We start from the raw sequence: 18286 nt of genomic DNA, 5'->3' as shown, positions 1-18286 counted from the left end.
ATATAGTTATATCGTTTGAAAATGATATGGGTAATAACGTGTTTAATACAAGGTATATGTTGCATCCTGTAACATGGTATATATTAGTGTATGTTGTATCCTGCATTTCTATGAGACGTGATCAGACCTGTGCAGCATCAATGTGCACTGATGAAAGCTGTGATGGATGTAGGGCTGCAACTATCCATGACTTTCTAAGCAATTCGTCTATAGATTACTTTTCTGATTAATCAAATAATTGTAATAGTTTTTTTCTTTGTGTTTATTTTTTTCAACAAATTGAGGACATCAGCCCTATGTTATATTATGTTGCACAACAGTGTTGTGTAAGACTTGTGAAAATAGCTGATCTACAAGCTCAAAACATGTGACGTGTCGTGACTCGTGAGCTTGAAGATCTGCTAATTTCAATACTTTTGGATTTTACATTTGTGGGAAGATTTTGCCTGTAATGAATGAACTATTGATTATTAATTGGTTCATTTATTAAATTAATGATTAACACCCTTTGTTTCTATAATAATCATTTAATTTGCTTACTTGGATGAACTGCTTTACTCCTAGATGGATGTTCTCTTGTCTACAGGTCAGGAAGCTCACATAGTACTGTTACTGTCTATAAACAATGGACAGTACCCGAGACCAACAGCAGGGGGCAGCTATATACCAACTGGTGTCTAGACAATGTGTTCGTCAGAAGAAGAACATACCCACAATGCAGTAGTGAAAACAACATGGTGTGTTGACTGACTGTTGTTGACACTTTAAAATACCATAGATTTATATAAAAGTAAAATACAAAGAAAACTTAAACGTGTCGTTTCTAAACAGTGTCGTCGTTAAGCAGCAGGAGGACGTTTGTTAGCAGCTCAACCACTGAAACACAGCAGGTAAAGATCAACACATTCATGTTGGCTTTCATCTGTTTATAACATTTAAGATGAACGGATCACGTTTTGTTTAATCTATTTGTCTTTATTAACTAATTTAAGTTGGAACATAAATCTATTTAGTCTTAGTTGTTAGGTTGTTATGAAGTGATCATAAACACAAACAACAGCTCCATAGTAGCCTTAGATAAAGACTCTCATAGATGTATTTGATCGATTTAGACCTTTTGTTCAACCCGATCGCCAGAGGAAACGTTCTCATTGAACGTTTTTCAGCGTTTCTCAAAATTCGTGCATAGACTACTGGAAAACCACAAATTCCGTGCATAGCCGCCTCGCATATCCCCCATTGTGACTAAACCATTTCGGAGCCGCGCAGTCTCAAGGGAATTGTCGCTTTGTGAAGGACCACCGAGCGCGCGAGTTGCCGTCCTGAACATAGCGACATTCCCTTGAGCCTACTCAGCGGCGTTTGAGTTACGTACCGATAGGCACAGAATCGTACATTTTGTTGTGGGGACTGCTCCACTTCCTGTTTTTTCCGGGTTGCGACTGGTTACGCCCACCGTGGGACTCCCCGTACATATGCACGGAATTTGGGGGTTTCTAGGCGACTATGCACGGAATGACGTGCACAAATCCGTGCAATGTATACTAATTCTCTGGCGATCAGGCTGTTTTGTTAGTAGTCTTACTCTTAGTGACCCCCCCCCCCCCTCGATTGTCCTGGAATGTCACCAGTAAAGCCCGTACTTCTCCAAACATGTACAAATGCAAAATATAAGGCGATTACCCGCTTGCCCCAAATGTTAACTTGGTGTCCATCGTGTTTGTGTAATGTATTAGTCCATATTCTTTAACAAAGACGTTTTTTAATCCCCTTTGTGGACGATTCTGTCGGAGGTTATCAATGGGCGTTAGTGAGGGGCGCATCTGGTGAAAGACGGACTTACAATCGATGTAAACCAAAAGTAAACGAGGAGAAAAAATGGCGATCGGCCACAAACGGGGTTAAAACACTTATTTGTTAAATAATATGGACTAACCCTAAAAAAAAAAAAAAAAAAAGTCAAAATCAATAGAAAAATACATCTACGAGAGTCTTTATATAAGGCTGTAGCTCCACAGCATTAGCAGCAAGACATTGATATACATTGTTTTGTAGCATGTTGTTGTTGACGTCACTATTATCATTGTAACCCTATAGTTACATCAGTGTTGTATAGCATTACTGTGGTTAATCTCCATAATAAGCAATGAGGTGTAAACGTATCTTGTAAACCAGTTGGATCTTTACTCTGTCCACAGTAATGTTAATGTGATAGTTTCCCTGTCTTTAATGGGCTGCAAATTGACAGTTTAGCTCCAAACTCACCTTTAATAGACAAGGCTTTCTCCTAATTTCTTCAAATTATATAGCGTGTATACTTCATAAGTTTATTGTTAAATCACAATTTTACAAAAAGGCCAACACTTAAAGGGAACATTGATTCAGCTCTAAATACTGAAAAGAAGGGAACAAAACTGTCACTATTGTAATAGATTTTTCATGAAGAATAATGCATTCTAATAACATACGCAAGCTTTGGTCCTATGTAAGTCTGCCTCCGAACAGACGTGAGAAAGAGCGTGCCTCCTGTAAAATTCACCGTCAAAAAAGATAAATGAATCAGACTACTAACATGGGAAGTTGTGTAAATTCCTTTACGTAAAAAAGATATGGGAGTAAACAGCTTAGTGAATAGTGCGCAACGGGTCTCATTGGGATGCATCATTATTCAATACCTTGTAGATCTGCTATTTTCAGATCACCAAAGTATTATAGGTTTTAGTGGACTTGAACAACGAGAGATACCGCCAAACGCTGCAAGGTCCACTAGAGCCGACTCAGCGCCGTTCGAGTTCCGATAGGGAGGGACAGAATCGTTAATTATCTCCCCCCACCACACCCCAGGCAGTGCCTGAGGACTGTTTTCCACCACGGAGGAAAGCCAGCCAGTGCTGTCCTCTTGGAATGAGACTAAGGGCGGATTCACACTATGGTCCCGGGTGCGCACCCTGGACCACTTGGCTGATGTTGTGATAGTGTGAACGTTGCGTATCGTTCCCCGAAACGGATCACGTACCGTACCCGAGACCACCTCCGGAGGTAGTCTCGGATCTGGATCATGCGTACTCGGGTACGGAACGATGCAATTTGAATCCATCCGTACCAACAGGAGGAAGTGGACTGCTAATCATATATCATTTATATATTTTTTATAATGACACATTATTTTAGCTGGCTTATACCTTCTCATAGTTCTACTTGAGTGTTGACAAGAAATAATAATCCCGCTAGTGTTTGAGTAGCGTGAGCCGTGAAAAAACATAAACAAAAAACACATGTGTAGCGAACGCTTCCACTAGGATAAATATGCCAAGGATTAGTCGGTGCCGTCATTGTCTCCGCCAGGAGACTTTGTTTTCACTTTCTAAATATGACACACCGATTGGTCAAGCCTCACGTGACACGTGACAATACGGTGAAATAGTGTGATCTGATTGGCTAGTGACGTATAGCGGCCTATAAATACATGGCATCACTTTGAAAGAGTCTGTGCCTCTTTCAAAGTGAGGTAAGACAGGAACCATCACGAAATGGCTGAGAAATGGTGGATACTGTAACAATTAGATAGGATACATAATTGGACAGATAGGACAGATAGGACACTTACATAGACAGGAGGGATATGACACTTACACAGACAGGACGGATAGGACACTTATACAGACAGGACGGATAGGACACTTATACAGACAGGACGGATAGGACACTTATACAGACAGGACGGATAGAACACTTATACAGACAGGACGGATAGAACACTTACACAGACAGGACGGATAGGACACTTACATAGACAGGACGGATAGGACACTTATACAGACAGGAGGGATAGGACACTTACACAGACAGGACGGATAGGACACTTACATAGACAGGACGGATAGGACACTTACACAGACAGGACGGATAGGACGCTTACACAGACAGGACGGATAGGACACTTACACAGACAGGACGGATAGGACACTTACATAGACAGGACGGATAGGACACTTACATAGACAGGACGGATAGGACACTTACACAGACAGGACGGATAGGACACTTACACAGACAGGACGGATAGGACACTTACATAGACAGGACGGATAGGACACTTACATAGACAGGACGGATAGGACATAATAATTAGAACATAAGAAGTAGAACATTCACAGAAGTAGAACATTCCCAACACAAGTCTGCTGGCGGAGACTTGTGCTTGCGGAGACTCAAGTGCTGCACTTGAGCACTTTTTCTAGTTAATATTCAATTCAATTCAAACTTTATTCCAGGCACACAGGGGGTCCATAGAGTACATACAAATATCACACAACAAATACATAACAAGAAATAAAATCATACATCGAGGCTGACTCTCCAGTGTTTACGCAGCCTGGACGAGTACCAGAGACGGCTCTTCCCAGGATTGACTATATTCTCAATAATACTGTTCCGGGACTAATAATAACCCAATGATCATGGTTTAGGGGAAGTAGAGCCATGGAACCCTAACGTCCACGGTCCTTATTCAATTCCTTCATTTCAGACCAGTGTGTGGAGTCCAGACTGCAGGTCAAGATGAACTCTCCAGACTCAGCCAGGGACATTTCTATTAAACAGGAACCTGAAGACCACCCGCACCTCAGTACGTTTAATGTTCTCTCTCTTTCGTTCTATTGTAGAGCTGTCGCAATATACATTTTTTACTATGCAATAATCATGACAAAATATATCATGATAATATTCCGATGATGAAACAAATGGGTCGTGCTGTCTTGTGTTGTACGTACCATAGGCACCGGATGTCCCCCCACTATTTATCGCTTGACTTGCCGATCTCGCCGCCCGCTGGTCTATTTTTTATGTATTTTTTCCCAGAATGGCGCTGGTCTAACACCCCACTGTTCCCATTGTGTTGCACAATCGTCGTTGTGTATTGGCTGCATGCTTGCCTCTCGCTGAAATGACCGTTCTGTTACTGGCTACATGTGCTACGTTGCTCTCTCAACTCGATCAACTAGGTGCCAGACAAGCTTATACACAACAAATCGTTGTTCTCTGTATTCCGCCTGTGGGTGTGAAAGAAGCAGAAGCCCGTGGGGCTCTTGTTGCAAGAATCAAGTGCTGCTATGATAGACTGACTGACCAGGGATCAGATTACTGCAGCTCAATAGGCTATGGGAACAAAGTTGTTCCCCTGTCAGTTAAAGTGAGAGCAGAGAGCGCACGCACAAAGCATATCAAACCTCTGGAATCAAAGTGCACCGTGGCATGTGTGATCATGGATTCCTTATTCATCGAGGTGAATGTTTCTTATTGTAGGCTGCTACAGCTAGGCTAGATTTCATATTTCATATCGTCACCTTATTAAACTAATGGCCTAAGTAATTTTTTCAAGGTTTTCAGGAAAAATAAAAAACTGATCCAGAACAAAACTATATGATATTTCTTAATCATTTCACCCAAAATGTTTATAACAAATTATGACTATTTAAATAGAAATAACACTGTCTGTCAGTTATGTAACATAAGAGATTTAAATAGGTTTAAATAGGATTAAATCTGACTTAGGCCAAAATAAAAAGCAAAACAAATTACAAAATGGCCTAAATCAGTAAATAATTTGGCTTAAGTCACAAAAACATGTGACTTAGGCCAAAAAAAAGGCCTATTTTGTCCTAAGTCACACTAGGGAGTTAGGCCATTATACTAAAAGGGGCGTGTTTTATACTAAAAAGGGCGTGAACAGCATGATCCTTTTCAATTAGGAGTTGGGCGATTTTACCAGAGGTGGCCAGTGTCATGAGGACCTGATTTAGGCAAAAATATAATCACAGAGGTCAAATAAAGGCTGGTTATGTGATCCCATCCCTACTTGTGAACATTAGTTGTAACTTGGGGATGTATTTTGGGCAAACAGTGTTTTCAGTGTTCACGCTAGATGGCGCTGTTCCCCAACCTGTGATCCGCCATTTCACTCTCGGGCACACAAAGAAACAGGAGATCACGTGATCGCAAAATCTTAGTCACCATTCGCTTCCTTGTTATTCGATTTGGGCAAACGTCTGTAACTTGCCTCCCTTGTTTTCCTCTGATAAAAAACAAAGACAAACGAGAAATCGCACTACTGGCCATTATTCATTTATTTACTTGGCACAGAATGAGTTAAGCATGATTCCCTAATTTGAATCCTATAATCTTTGCACCCAAGATTCATATGTTGCAGAGTTGGGCTTAGGCCATCTTGTCTTTAGCATCTGCAAATATTATTGTTATTCTTGACACCACTAGGTCTCCAGTTATTCAATTGCTTCATTTCAGACCAGTGTGTGGAGTCCAGACTGCAGGTGAAGATGAACTCTCCAGACTCAGCCAGGGACATTTCTATTAAACAGGAGGAACCTGAAGACCATCCACACCTCAGTAAGTATTGTCACTATACGATAATCTCGGCAAAAAATATAATGACAATGATAATATCTGGATATTCATAGCCATCATTAAATATCACTAAATATTCCTTTTTAACATGTTTTATTCTCATTACAATGTCCAAAAGCACGTCCTCTTTTTCACAAATGCAATACAAAAGAAAAACTGCACCAAATTGTACATTTTTCTACAGAGTGGCCGTAGACCAAAGCTTCTAGAACAGGGTTTGTCTGTCACACAGCTCAAGCCGCTAAGTGCTTGACGTCATGAATCAGAAGCACATGAAAGCCTGACATGCCTGGTAAAAGTTTTGTAGTAGGTGAAAACTGATTTTATGGTGTGCCTCTGTAGGGGGTGAGAGGTCTAGAAATGGGTCTGTTTTGTGTGAGATAACAGATCTTTGACAAGCTTTTTAGAAGCTTCTTGCATTGAGGTGTATCCACTTCAACCCTAGCATCCCTTTGCTGGGGGGTATTTGATAAAATGCTGATTTCAAACAAAGAGATTTGGTGTAGAGGGTACAGAGTCGACCCTGCTCAACATTAGCATTAGTTAAAGGGCAAGAACACTTTGGTAACTACACAACCCAAACCTCTACCAAAGTGGTCTTGCCCTTTAACTAAGCATTTTTTTCACACTTTCAGAGAATATCCGTGGTCGTAATGGGGACATAGTTGGCAATAGATGCCAAAACAATTATATATTTATAATTATTGAGAATTTTTCCAATCTTAATTACTTCCCCGATCCATGATGTACACAGGGACTTGCCCCAATCAAACCCTTTATGCTGAGTGTCAAGCGGGGAGACATTGCGTCCTATTTATAGTCTTGACCTGGCCGGGGGTATTGAACCCTGACCTCCCATTCTCAGGGCGGACACTTTAACCATGCCAATGAGCTGGGTTTTCTAATCGGTGGGTACTAACCAATTTTAACATATTATATTAAACACTTGTCAAGTGTTTCAAACAGCTATGATTCATCAGCCTATGCTACATACCAGAGGACAGTGCTACTCAATCTGAACAAAGAAGATGGCCGAATGGTGCGTTATTGATTATGTAATCAACATACACTTGATTCAGCAATGCCTTGTTGCAGTGTGCAACGCAACATGTTTAGATCACATATTTCATATATTTGTTCGCTGTGTGACTGGTATAAATATTGAGCTCAAAAACTCATCTGTGATTGGCTCAGAGACACCAAGCTCCTGTTTCACTGGGTATTAGTGTTTAACACCGGGATTCCCGGGATGCGGGAATCCCGGGAATTCGGTTTTTTTTACCATCCCGGGAATTCACTTCGGTTCCCGGGCTTCCCGTTTTTTTTTTCTTGTTAGAAATGAATACTAATTAGTAGAAAGGTCTATCTACAGCGTGGAGGAATTACTATTATAATTAGGCAAGTTACTTTCCGCGTTGCCGACCAGGGCAGGGTCCCATCGTCCCGTTGTGAACCAATATGGGACGCACTGAATGTAACAGTAATGAACTAAATAAAACACAAGTGGCCGTGATGCCCCATGCCTGCCCTGCGCACGCTGATTTCACTGTTTCCTCTGCTGTCAATATGGTAGACACCAGTTGACTAGTTTAGATTCAACATCATCAAGTGAAACGCTGCATAAACAGTAGGTAGGTTTGATCGAGCCTATATTCCAGCTTAAAATGCGCGCATGCAATGCGAGAGAGAGAGAGAGAGAGAGAGAGAGAGAGAGAGAGAGAGAGAGAGAGAGAGAGAGAGAGAGAGAGAGAGAGAGAGAGAGAGAGAGAGAGAGAGAGAGAGAGAGAGAGAGAGAGAGAGAGAGAGAGAGAGAGAGAGAGAGAGAGAGAGAGAGAGAGAGAGAGAGAGAGAGAGAGAGAGAGAGAGAGAGAGAGAGAATCTCGGCAAAAAATATAATGACAATGATAATATCTGGATATTCATAGCCATCATTAAATATCACTCAATATTCCTTTTTAACATGTTTTATTCTCATTACAATATCCAAAAGCACGTCCTCTTTTTCACAAATGCAATACAAAAGAAAAACTGCACCAAATTGTACATTTTTCTACAGAGTGGCCGTAGACCAAAGCTTCTAGAACAGGGTTTGTCTGTCACACAGCTCAAGCCGCTAAGTGCTTGACGTCATGAATCAGAAGCACATGAAAGCCTGACATGCCTGGTAAAAGTTTTGTAGTAGATGAAAACTGATTTTATGGTGTGCCTCTGTAGGGGGTGAGCACCTGATTCGGATGCTATCAATGCATAGAATGGGAGATTATCACGTTCTATCAGACCATTGAATGGGCGAAGTAGGCGAGCTACCGTCTACCCCGCGATTTATCAGACCATTCAGTGGGCGTAATCAGGAGCTACTGACCTACCGACGGAGATGACTTAAATACTTTAGTTTCGGTTTTGGTTTTGGTTGTTTCGGTTTCGGACCATGACGGAGGCGCGCAGTCTCAGGCGAGGTGGAGCCCCGCGACGGGCCACCGAAGGAGCTAAGGCGACTGAGTTGCCGTCCGGAGCGGTGCGACCCTCGCCTGTGCCTACTCAGCGCCGTTCGAGTTATGTACCGATATGGACAGAATCGTAAATATTGTTGTGGGGACTGCTCCGCCTCCGTCGGTAGGTCAGTAGCTCCTGATTACGCCCAATGAATGGTCTGACAAATCGCGGGGTAGACGGTAGCTCGCCTACTTCGCCCATTCAATGGTCTGATAAAACGTGATAATCTCCCATTCAATGCATTGATAGCATTCGAAGCCGGTGGGGTGAGAGGTCTAGAAATGGGTCTGTTTTGTGTGAGATAACAGATCTTTGACAAGCTTTTTAGAAGCTTCTTGCATTGAGGTGTATCCACCTCAACCCTAACATCCCTTTGCTGGGGGGCATTTTATAAAATGCTGATTTCAAACAAAGAGATTTGGTGTGGAGTTATAAACAGTACATTAAATGTTTCCAAAAATATTTGAGGTGAAAAATAGACAATGCTGTAACATACACTTGATTCAGCACTGCCTTGTTGCAGTGTGCAACGCAACATGTTTAGATCACATATTTAATATATTTGTTCGCTGTGTGACTGTTATAAATATTGAGCTGGAAAACTCATCTGTGATTGGCTCAGAGACACCCAGCTCCTGTTTCACTGGGAATTACGTTAAGATATGGTTGCAAAAAGCCATTTCAGCTGGTCTATAAAGGCCGACTTCACCCATTTTCAACCTATCTTCATATAATAAATCCTCACTAATGCTCCTGATAAAATAGTGACATTTTTTTTACTCAGTCTGTGTCTCGTAGGAGGTCTGTGGACACTTCAAAAATGTGTCTACCAGCGACATCATCGTTAGGAAGGTTTCTTAGTTTTTCTTCAATATTTTTAATTTGTATTTGTATTAACGCGGGAACAATGGCTTCCATCAGATGTGGAAAAAAACTTGCTTGACCTATTGGCAGCATTCAAGAAATGTGGCGCTGATCGGTACAGTGGTTTGTGAAATTAGCCCCAGACACACAGACAGATTCACAGACGAATATCTAGACATACTGTACAGGGCCTGGTCATAAGAATAAGTGTACATACATTTTAAACTACGACCCAATAACTTTCACCAGACATGTCAAGCTTTTGTGCTTGGAGCTGCTTCTGGTTCATAACGTCATGCACTTAGTGGCATGACCTATGATATGTCTACTTTGGAGGTGACATACATACATACTGTACATGCATGAAATGAACTCATGAAAGGCACCACTCTCTTCACACTGGGTGTGATTTTTCTATAATCTTGCTAACACTTTTGAGTCTGCTTTAGAGTTTCCAGAACCACCTGTAACAACCTGTACTTATTTAGTAACTGTTTTGTCAGTCTTAGTAGGTAATAGCTATGTACATGGAAGATAGAACAATAGATTTACATTTTAGGAATCCAGTGTTCACTATCATGTTATTTTTCTGCTCCTAGCCATCCTGCACATGGTTGTGTGTAAAGAGGAGGTTTCTCCTGAACAGAAGAGGAGCCCCAGTCTGCTCCAGGAGGAACCAGAGACTCCACACATTAAAGAGGAACAGGAGGAGATACTTCAAAGACAAGAGGAGTCTGATGGATCAATGTTGACATTACTAGAAGTGAAAAGTGAAGTTGATGATGAACACATCTCTTCACACTGCTCTGAAGTTGAAGTTGAACTTGAATCTGACACTGAAGTCACTGAAGACAGTGATGATTGGGGGGAGACAAGTGGAGGTGTCTACACTGGAGAAAAACCTTTCCATTGTAAACATTGTGACAAGAGTTTCAGTCAGTCAGGTGACCTGAAGAGACACCAGTATGTCCACACTGGAGAAAAACCTTTCCATTGTAAACGTTGTGACAAGAGTTTCAGTCGGTCAAGTTACCTAAAGAAACACCAGCGTATCCACACTGGAGAAAAACCTTTCCTCTGTAAACATTGTGACAAGAGTTTCTTTCAGTCAAGTCATCTGAAGACACACCAGCGTGTCCACACTGGAGAAAAACCTTTCCTCTGTAAACTGTGTAACAAGAGTTTCAGTTGTTCAGGTAATCTGAAGAAACACCAGCTTATCCACACTGGAGAAAAACTTTTCCACTGTAAACATTGTGACAAGAGTTTCTTTCAGTCAAGTCATCTGAAGACACACCAGCATATCCACACTGGAGAAAAACCTTTCCACTGTAAACATTGTGACAAGAGTTTCAGTAAGTCAGATAACCTAAAGAAACATCAGCGTATCCACACTGGAGAAAAACGTTTCCACTGTAAACATTGTGACAAGAGTTTCAGTCGGTCACATGACCTAAAGAAACACCAGCGTATCCACACTGGAGAAAAACCTTTCCACTGTAAACATTGTGACAAGAGTTTCCGTGAATCACGCCAACTGAAGAGACACCAGTTTGTCCACGCTGGAGAAAACTCTTGTCACAGTGTTAACAGTGTGAGAAGAGTTTCAGTCAGGTAAGTGCTCTGAAAAGATATCGGTGGATTCTCACTAAGGGAGAGAAAAAAAATGTTCCAATATAAATCAGCTCACTGTGAGGATCAAATTAAACAGCTGTATGTTGTCAGGGAGTTGGATAGACAAGCAAAACTATCATGGAGATTTATAATGCTCCTGTCAGTAGAAGGTTCCATTAGGACTCTCTTCTTCTTGTGGAGTCATTCTCCATCTCTTTTGTTTTTCTTATTTTAAAACATTACTACTATCTACAAAAGTTTAGTTTTAACAATAACTTTTTTTCTTTCTTCTTTCACTTAAAGTTATTCCAAATGATTGTGGTGTTATTTATTTATAATATAAACAGTGTTTGGCCTGAACGCGTTCAATGAATTTCGTTCATGAACTCGTTCATATTTTGGGCGAACATGAACTGAGCGTACTGTATATCTGCTAGATGAACGTTATTGTGAACGCGTTCATTCTGGCGTTTGTGAACGGCGTTCTCTCACAGTATAACTTCGTTCAAGAGTGTCCCAAATTTCCATGGTTACATCAGTTTGTCATGTTGTATTTCATCCTATTCTGTGTTTCCGAGGCGTCTTGAACGCACCATCAGCCAAAAAAGAGAAAACAATTCCTCTGCGCACAGTGCGCAGCGCGGAGTGAACTCAGTCTACGTGCAGACGTACAGATAGCCCCTCGGGTTAAAAATGCAAGAGAAGCAACACTTAGCTTTATAAAATAAATGTCCGTTTATAAGTTGTTGTGTCACTGTAGCATGCTGAGTGATAATGACCACAGCTGTTTGTTCTTCTAGCAGAGTCTCCGACGCAAGATCATTTTGTAATTAAAGAAAGCTTCTGCGCTGTATTAGCTACACACACACACACACACACACACACACACACACACACACACACACACACACACACACATGAACAACAACAACGTTGCTGGGGCCGGCTGGCGGGTGTACTGCTTGTGTTTAAAACAAAGTCTTTTTCACAACTTTTCGCTATTGATGCCTTTTTTTTTCTCTCTCTGCTGCTCTTGTTCTCTCTGGGATAAAGCCTAATTTACACTTCGCAGCACGACGGTGTCCCGTGCCTAAAATAGCAGATATACAATCTCACAATGCGTCGTGGATGCAACTCATTGTGAGCTTTTAGGTCTGCTATTAAAACAGTATGGCTACAAATGGCATAATCCTGGATTATATTCATATAATATAATAACACAGGCCTGGGTATTGAACGTTTTTCAAGTCAAGGAACCCTTAGCTGAGAGAGAGAGACCCTTATTATATATGTATATACAATGGGAGAAATAAGTATTGAACGCATCAACTTTTTTCTCAGTACATTTATTTCTTGGTATTAACTCAAGTAATCCACACATGAAAAGAAATCATGACATTTAAGTCCATAAATAATAATTATGTGTAAATAAGTGCAATAACACAGGAAAAAAGTATTGAACACGCTAACTGAAATGCAGTCGCTTCTTGTATGTATTAACTAATCGCCCACACTGCTCAGGGGTGATTTTGGCCCATTCCTCCGCACAGATAGTCTTTAAATCTCGAAGATTCTTTGGTGCCCTCTGGTGAACCCTTTTCTTTAGTTCTTTCCACAAATGTTCAATCGGATTTAAGTCAGGTGATTGGCTGGGCCATTCTAACACCTTGATTTTCTTTCTCTGAAACCATTTGAGAGTCAACTTTGCTGTGTGCTTTGGATCGTTGTCCTGCTGGAAGGTCCAGCCACGTCTCATCCTCATCATCCTGGTGGATGGCAGCAGATTCCTCTCCAGAATATCCCGATACATGGCTCCATTCATTGCTCCTTCAATTATATGAAGTCTGCCAGTACCACAAGATGAGAAACAACCCCATGCCATGATGTTTCCACCTCCAAACTTCACTGTTGGTATAGTGTGATTTGGGTGATGTGCAGTACCATTTCTCCTCCAAACATGGTGTGTAGTATGACAGCCAAAAAGTTCGATTTTTGTCTCGTCTGACCAGACAACATTCTCCCAGTATTCCACAGGCTTGTCCAAATGCTGTTTGGCAAACTTTAAACGAGCTTCGACATGCCTTTTCTTGAGGAATGGAGTCTTGTGGGCTGAGCGTCCATAGAGGCCTTGGCGGTGGAGTGCATTGCCTATAGTTGTCTCTGTAACACTTGTACCTGCTGCCGCCAAGTCTTTCTGGAGAGCTTTCCGAGTGGTCCTTGGCTCTTTGAGTACTGTTCTGACCATCCTTCTGACTCCCTGGTCAGAAATCTTGCGAGGAGCTCCTGTGCGTGGCCTATTGATGGTGTAGTGATGCCACTTCCACTTGCGGATTATGGCCCCAACGGTGCTTACTGGAATATTCAGATGCTTTGAAATAAGTCTGTAACCAGTTCCATTCTGATGCTGAGCAACAATCAGGTTGCGAATGTCTTGAGAGAGCTCTTTGCTTTTACCCATCATGAGATGTTTCTTGTTTGACTGCTTGGTAAAACAAAACACCTTTTTATAGCCCATCATTTGCACTAACCCAGCTGATGTTGGTTTGCACAGATAGGAGGTAGAAATTCTAATTACTAACAGATTTCAGATGGTTCCTTGCCTTTCCTTGCCTAAGTATACAGCTTTTTCGTGGTGTGTTCAATACTTTTTTCCTGTGCTATTCCACTTCATACCACATACAATTATTTATGTACTTTACTTTTGTATTTTTTTTTTTACATGTGTGGATTTCTAGAGTTAATACCAATGTCTGGTAAAAATGTCATATGAATAGCATCATTGGAAATATACTTACTTGGAAAAGAGTTGATGCGTTCAATACTTAATTTACCCATTGTATGTATGTGTGTATGTATGTATGTATGTATATGTATATATATATATATATATATATATATATATATATATATATATATATATATATATATATATATATGTATATATATATATATATATATATATATATAAGAACGAAAAAGAACTGAACTAGTTCATTTTTTGAACCATGAACTTTAGTTCAAAATTTTGAATTATGAACTGAACTTTGAACTAGTTCATATTTTAAGTGAACTTTCCCAACACTGAATATAAATGACCATGTAAACCATATTGATCATATAATCTAGGACTGTTTTCCAGAATTTGAGTTTTTATATCATGATTTGATGTCATTGTGCTGTGTGCATGTGCGATGAATGGGGCACCATTTCAATTACCTTTCTACATGTATGTTTTATGAAGTATGACAGTAATTGTTACAATTAATGAAATAACTATGATCATTATTAAGTTGTATTACTGTACATTATGAAATTGTGACGTGAAGCTTTATTGTCACATAACAGGTTTACACTACAGAAATAAAAAGGGGGTGAAATTAGTTTTTGTGCAAGTTCTGTTTTTATTTCCATAGATAAAATGAAAGGAAGAAGAAGAAGGGGGCCGGCAGGGGGAGAGAGATCAATCAAAGACAAACAAATGATCTACATATTTACACATAGTACCTGGGGTAAGATATAAAGGTGTGTGAGCATAGCAGCAGATGTATACTGTACATGATATACTATGGAGGAGACGTTAAGGTCTGTTAAGTATGTCAATCAATCAATCAAACCATTTTGATTATTTTAATTATATGCTGGTAAACTGAGGGATGTATTTTTTATGATTTATGACGAATAATGACACCTAATTTAATGACTATGATCACTATTAAGTCTTATTACATGATTTATGATGGGATAGTAAATTAAAGCCTGTGCAAAGCCCTATAGCACACACAGATGTGCAAGATGTTTTATTACTATGCTATAAGCCTAATGGATTATTATCAATAGAGTGAAATACAAGCTATAATCTCCTAACATTACTACACTGCTCAAAATAATTAAGGGAACACACTTATCCCTTAATTCTTTTGAGCAGTTCTTGTTAGCAGTATATACACAGTTCATGAAAACTCAAAATAATTAAGGGATCAAAGTGTTCCCTACATTTCTTTGAGCAGTATTTTTGGGATGTGTGGAAGAATTTAGTCTGCAAGCACAATTCAGAATCAACTTTAGTGTCATATGATTACAGATGTAAAAGAGTGTGTGAGATCATTCTTTGTGCAAGCTCTCAACATCTACTGTTACAGGAAGATTTTAAAATAGAGAAATAATATAGAAGAAAGGAACACATAAGAGAAAAAAAAAGACTAAACTGGAAGCAACTGTATGCAATTCTAGAAGTATACTGTTGACCAGTGACTCCAGGAAACAACACTGATGATGTGTCCAAGTTTGTGCATCAGTAGATGTTTTGTTAACTGAAATACTCTGGGAGTACCAGTGACCAGTGGGTGGCGACCACGAAGAGTGTGTTGACATCTGGAGAGACAGAGGACGGCCGGAGAGACGGCAACCCGGGATGGAGAGGGTTGGCAGCCCTAACCACTTCTTCTGAGGGGAAGAACCCAAAGCAAGCTACATACTGAGGTAAAACCTGCAACATTCAAGAGGGTACCCTAAGCCCCCAAGAGACAGTGGGGGCAGTAACATGCCACTTGGACAAGGCCGTTGTTTGATCAGCCTTGGTTGGGACTTCTGGAGGAGGGTGCTTGTTGCAAGACCCGAAACACCCAGTGACTCAGGAAACGACACTGATGATGTTTGTGCATCAGTAGATGTTTTGTGAACCTATATATATTTTTTATATATATATATATATATATATATATATATATATATATATATATATATACACACACACATACACACACACACATACACACACTTCACTTCACTTCAAGTTCTTCTTTGGTATTAGAAGTATATTGGGTACCAAATATACTTATATTTGGTACCCAATATACTTCTAATATCTGATAATAATATTTAATAATCTGATCCTGATAGCGTTATTGCGGACGCATGCGCTGTTGCCCACTACAGACGACCACCAAAACTCTCGCCCCAAAACAGTCACCCCCGGGGAAATCCGGTGATATTCACCTGGTATTCCTAAACGTAACCTCATTAAACTATGCCTAAACCTAACCTTATTCCTAAACGTAACCTCAGTGAAACTAATAATATGGCTAACCGTAAACTTATTTCTAACCTTATCCTCAGTAAAACAAATACAGGAATACAAGAACCGCTGGTCCGCGAAAAGAAATGGGGGCGAGCGTGTTTTGGGGCGAGTTTTCCGGTTATATCCACGGCACCACGGCTTGAGTTGCAAGAGATTCTCTCCGTGGCTTGGAGGAGTAATTAAACACTACAAACGTTGACACAAACACACTGGAGTGATTTAGAAGCACTTTATAAGAAAACTAACACTTATGTATTGTTTTATTGTTGGACATTCATCATGGCAGGTTATAACATGGGCTTTTGGGACAGGACAGCCCCTCTTAGCAGTTACGACGTTCAGGTCCGCCGTATCGACCCGTTCCGACCCACTTAGTAATACTGAGTGCCAAAGTATGTACGGTACATGTGCCCTTATACCAGGGGTACTCAACAACATATCTTGAAGGTCCACAAAAACTTTTTTGAATAAGGCTAGGGTCCGCACATGCACGCACGCGCGATTGTTTTCCCGCGGATTTCGGCGGAATCGGGTACTTTCCCTCCCGTTTTTTGTTACTTTATTTCGGTTTTAGGGTTAGGGGTAGGCTAGGGTTATAGAAATTATTTATTTATTTTTTAAATTATAATTTTCGCAGGGTCCGCAGAGAGGTGTCCCGCGGTTCAGTCATGGACCGCGGTCCGCCTGTTGAGTACCCCTGCCTTTGCTTTGCTTTGCTTTGCTTTGCTTTTTACCCCTGCCTTATACAGTACCTACCAGGTAGGACAACATATTTGCATTCCTATGGGTGATGGTCGCTACACTGAATGGACTCGGGAAACGGATGATGGCCGTATCGATTGACGGACGATGCTGTTGTTCTCGAGGGTCTGGGTTCACACTTTCTTCAAACGGCGCGGAACACCTCAGCAGTACTCGCTGACCAAAATTGGGACGTTTGCCAGGGTTGATAAACACTGCCCTAGATCTTGGCACACAATAAAACGAAATCTCATGATTAGTTACACCATTTTAGGTCAGCCTGACCCAGTCCAATTCATCCATTACAATCAATCTATCTTACTGAACTGTTTCCTATTTACCTGTTACATAGTTTGAAAATTATATGGGTAATAACGTGTTTAATACAAGGTATATGTTGCATCCTGTAACATGGTATATATTAGTGTATGTTGTATCCTGCATTTTTATGAGACGTGATCAGACCTGTGCAGCATCGATGTGCACTGATGAAAGCTGTGATGGATGTAGGGCTGCAACTATCCATGACTTTCTAAGCAATTCATCTATAGATTACTTTTCTGATTAATCAAATAATTGTAATAGTTTTTTTCTTTATGTTTATTTTTTTCAACAAATTGATTGAGGACATCAACCCTATGTTATATTATGTTGCACAACAGTGTTGTGTAAGACTTGTGAAAATAGCTGATCTACAAGCTCAAAACATGTGACGTGTCGTGAGCTTGTAGATCTGCTATTTTCAATATTTTTGGATTTTACATTTGTGGGAAGATTTTGCCTGTAATGAATGACCTATTGATTATTAATTGGTTAATTTATGAAATGAATGATTAACACTTTTTTTTTCTTTAATCATTTAATTTGCTTAGTTGGATGAACTGCTTTACTCCTAGATGGATGTTCTCTTGTCTACAGGTCAGGAAGGTCACATAGTACTGTTACTGTCTATAAACAATGGACAGTACCCGAGACCAACAGTAGGGGGCAGCTATACACCAACTGGCGTCTAGACAAAGTGTTCGTCAGAAGAAGAACATACCCACAATGCAGTAGTGAAAACAACATGGTGTT

General features: G+C 40.4%; 1 long non-coding RNA gene across 1 annotated transcript in view; it reads right to left on the bottom strand.

The window, feature by feature from the left end:
• Positions 1-7378, bottom strand: part of LOC311063901 — a 49943-nt gene extending 42565 nt beyond the window's left edge. The window contains exon 1 of the long non-coding RNA XR_014602652.1: positions 7276-7378. This is a non-coding gene — a long non-coding RNA (uncharacterized lncRNA). The remainder of the gene's footprint in view (positions 1-7275) is intronic.
• Between the last annotated feature and the right edge of the window lie 10908 nt (positions 7379-18286).

Source organism: Gymnoscopelus microlampas (assembly GCF_963454915.1).
Source record: "Gymnoscopelus microlampas genome assembly, chromosome: 16".
In the NCBI taxonomy this organism is placed as follows: domain Eukaryota; kingdom Metazoa; phylum Chordata; class Actinopteri; order Myctophiformes; family Myctophidae; genus Gymnoscopelus; species Gymnoscopelus microlampas.
Note: the sequence above shows the minus strand (reverse complement) of the source record. Positions and strands in the feature narration are given on the sequence as shown.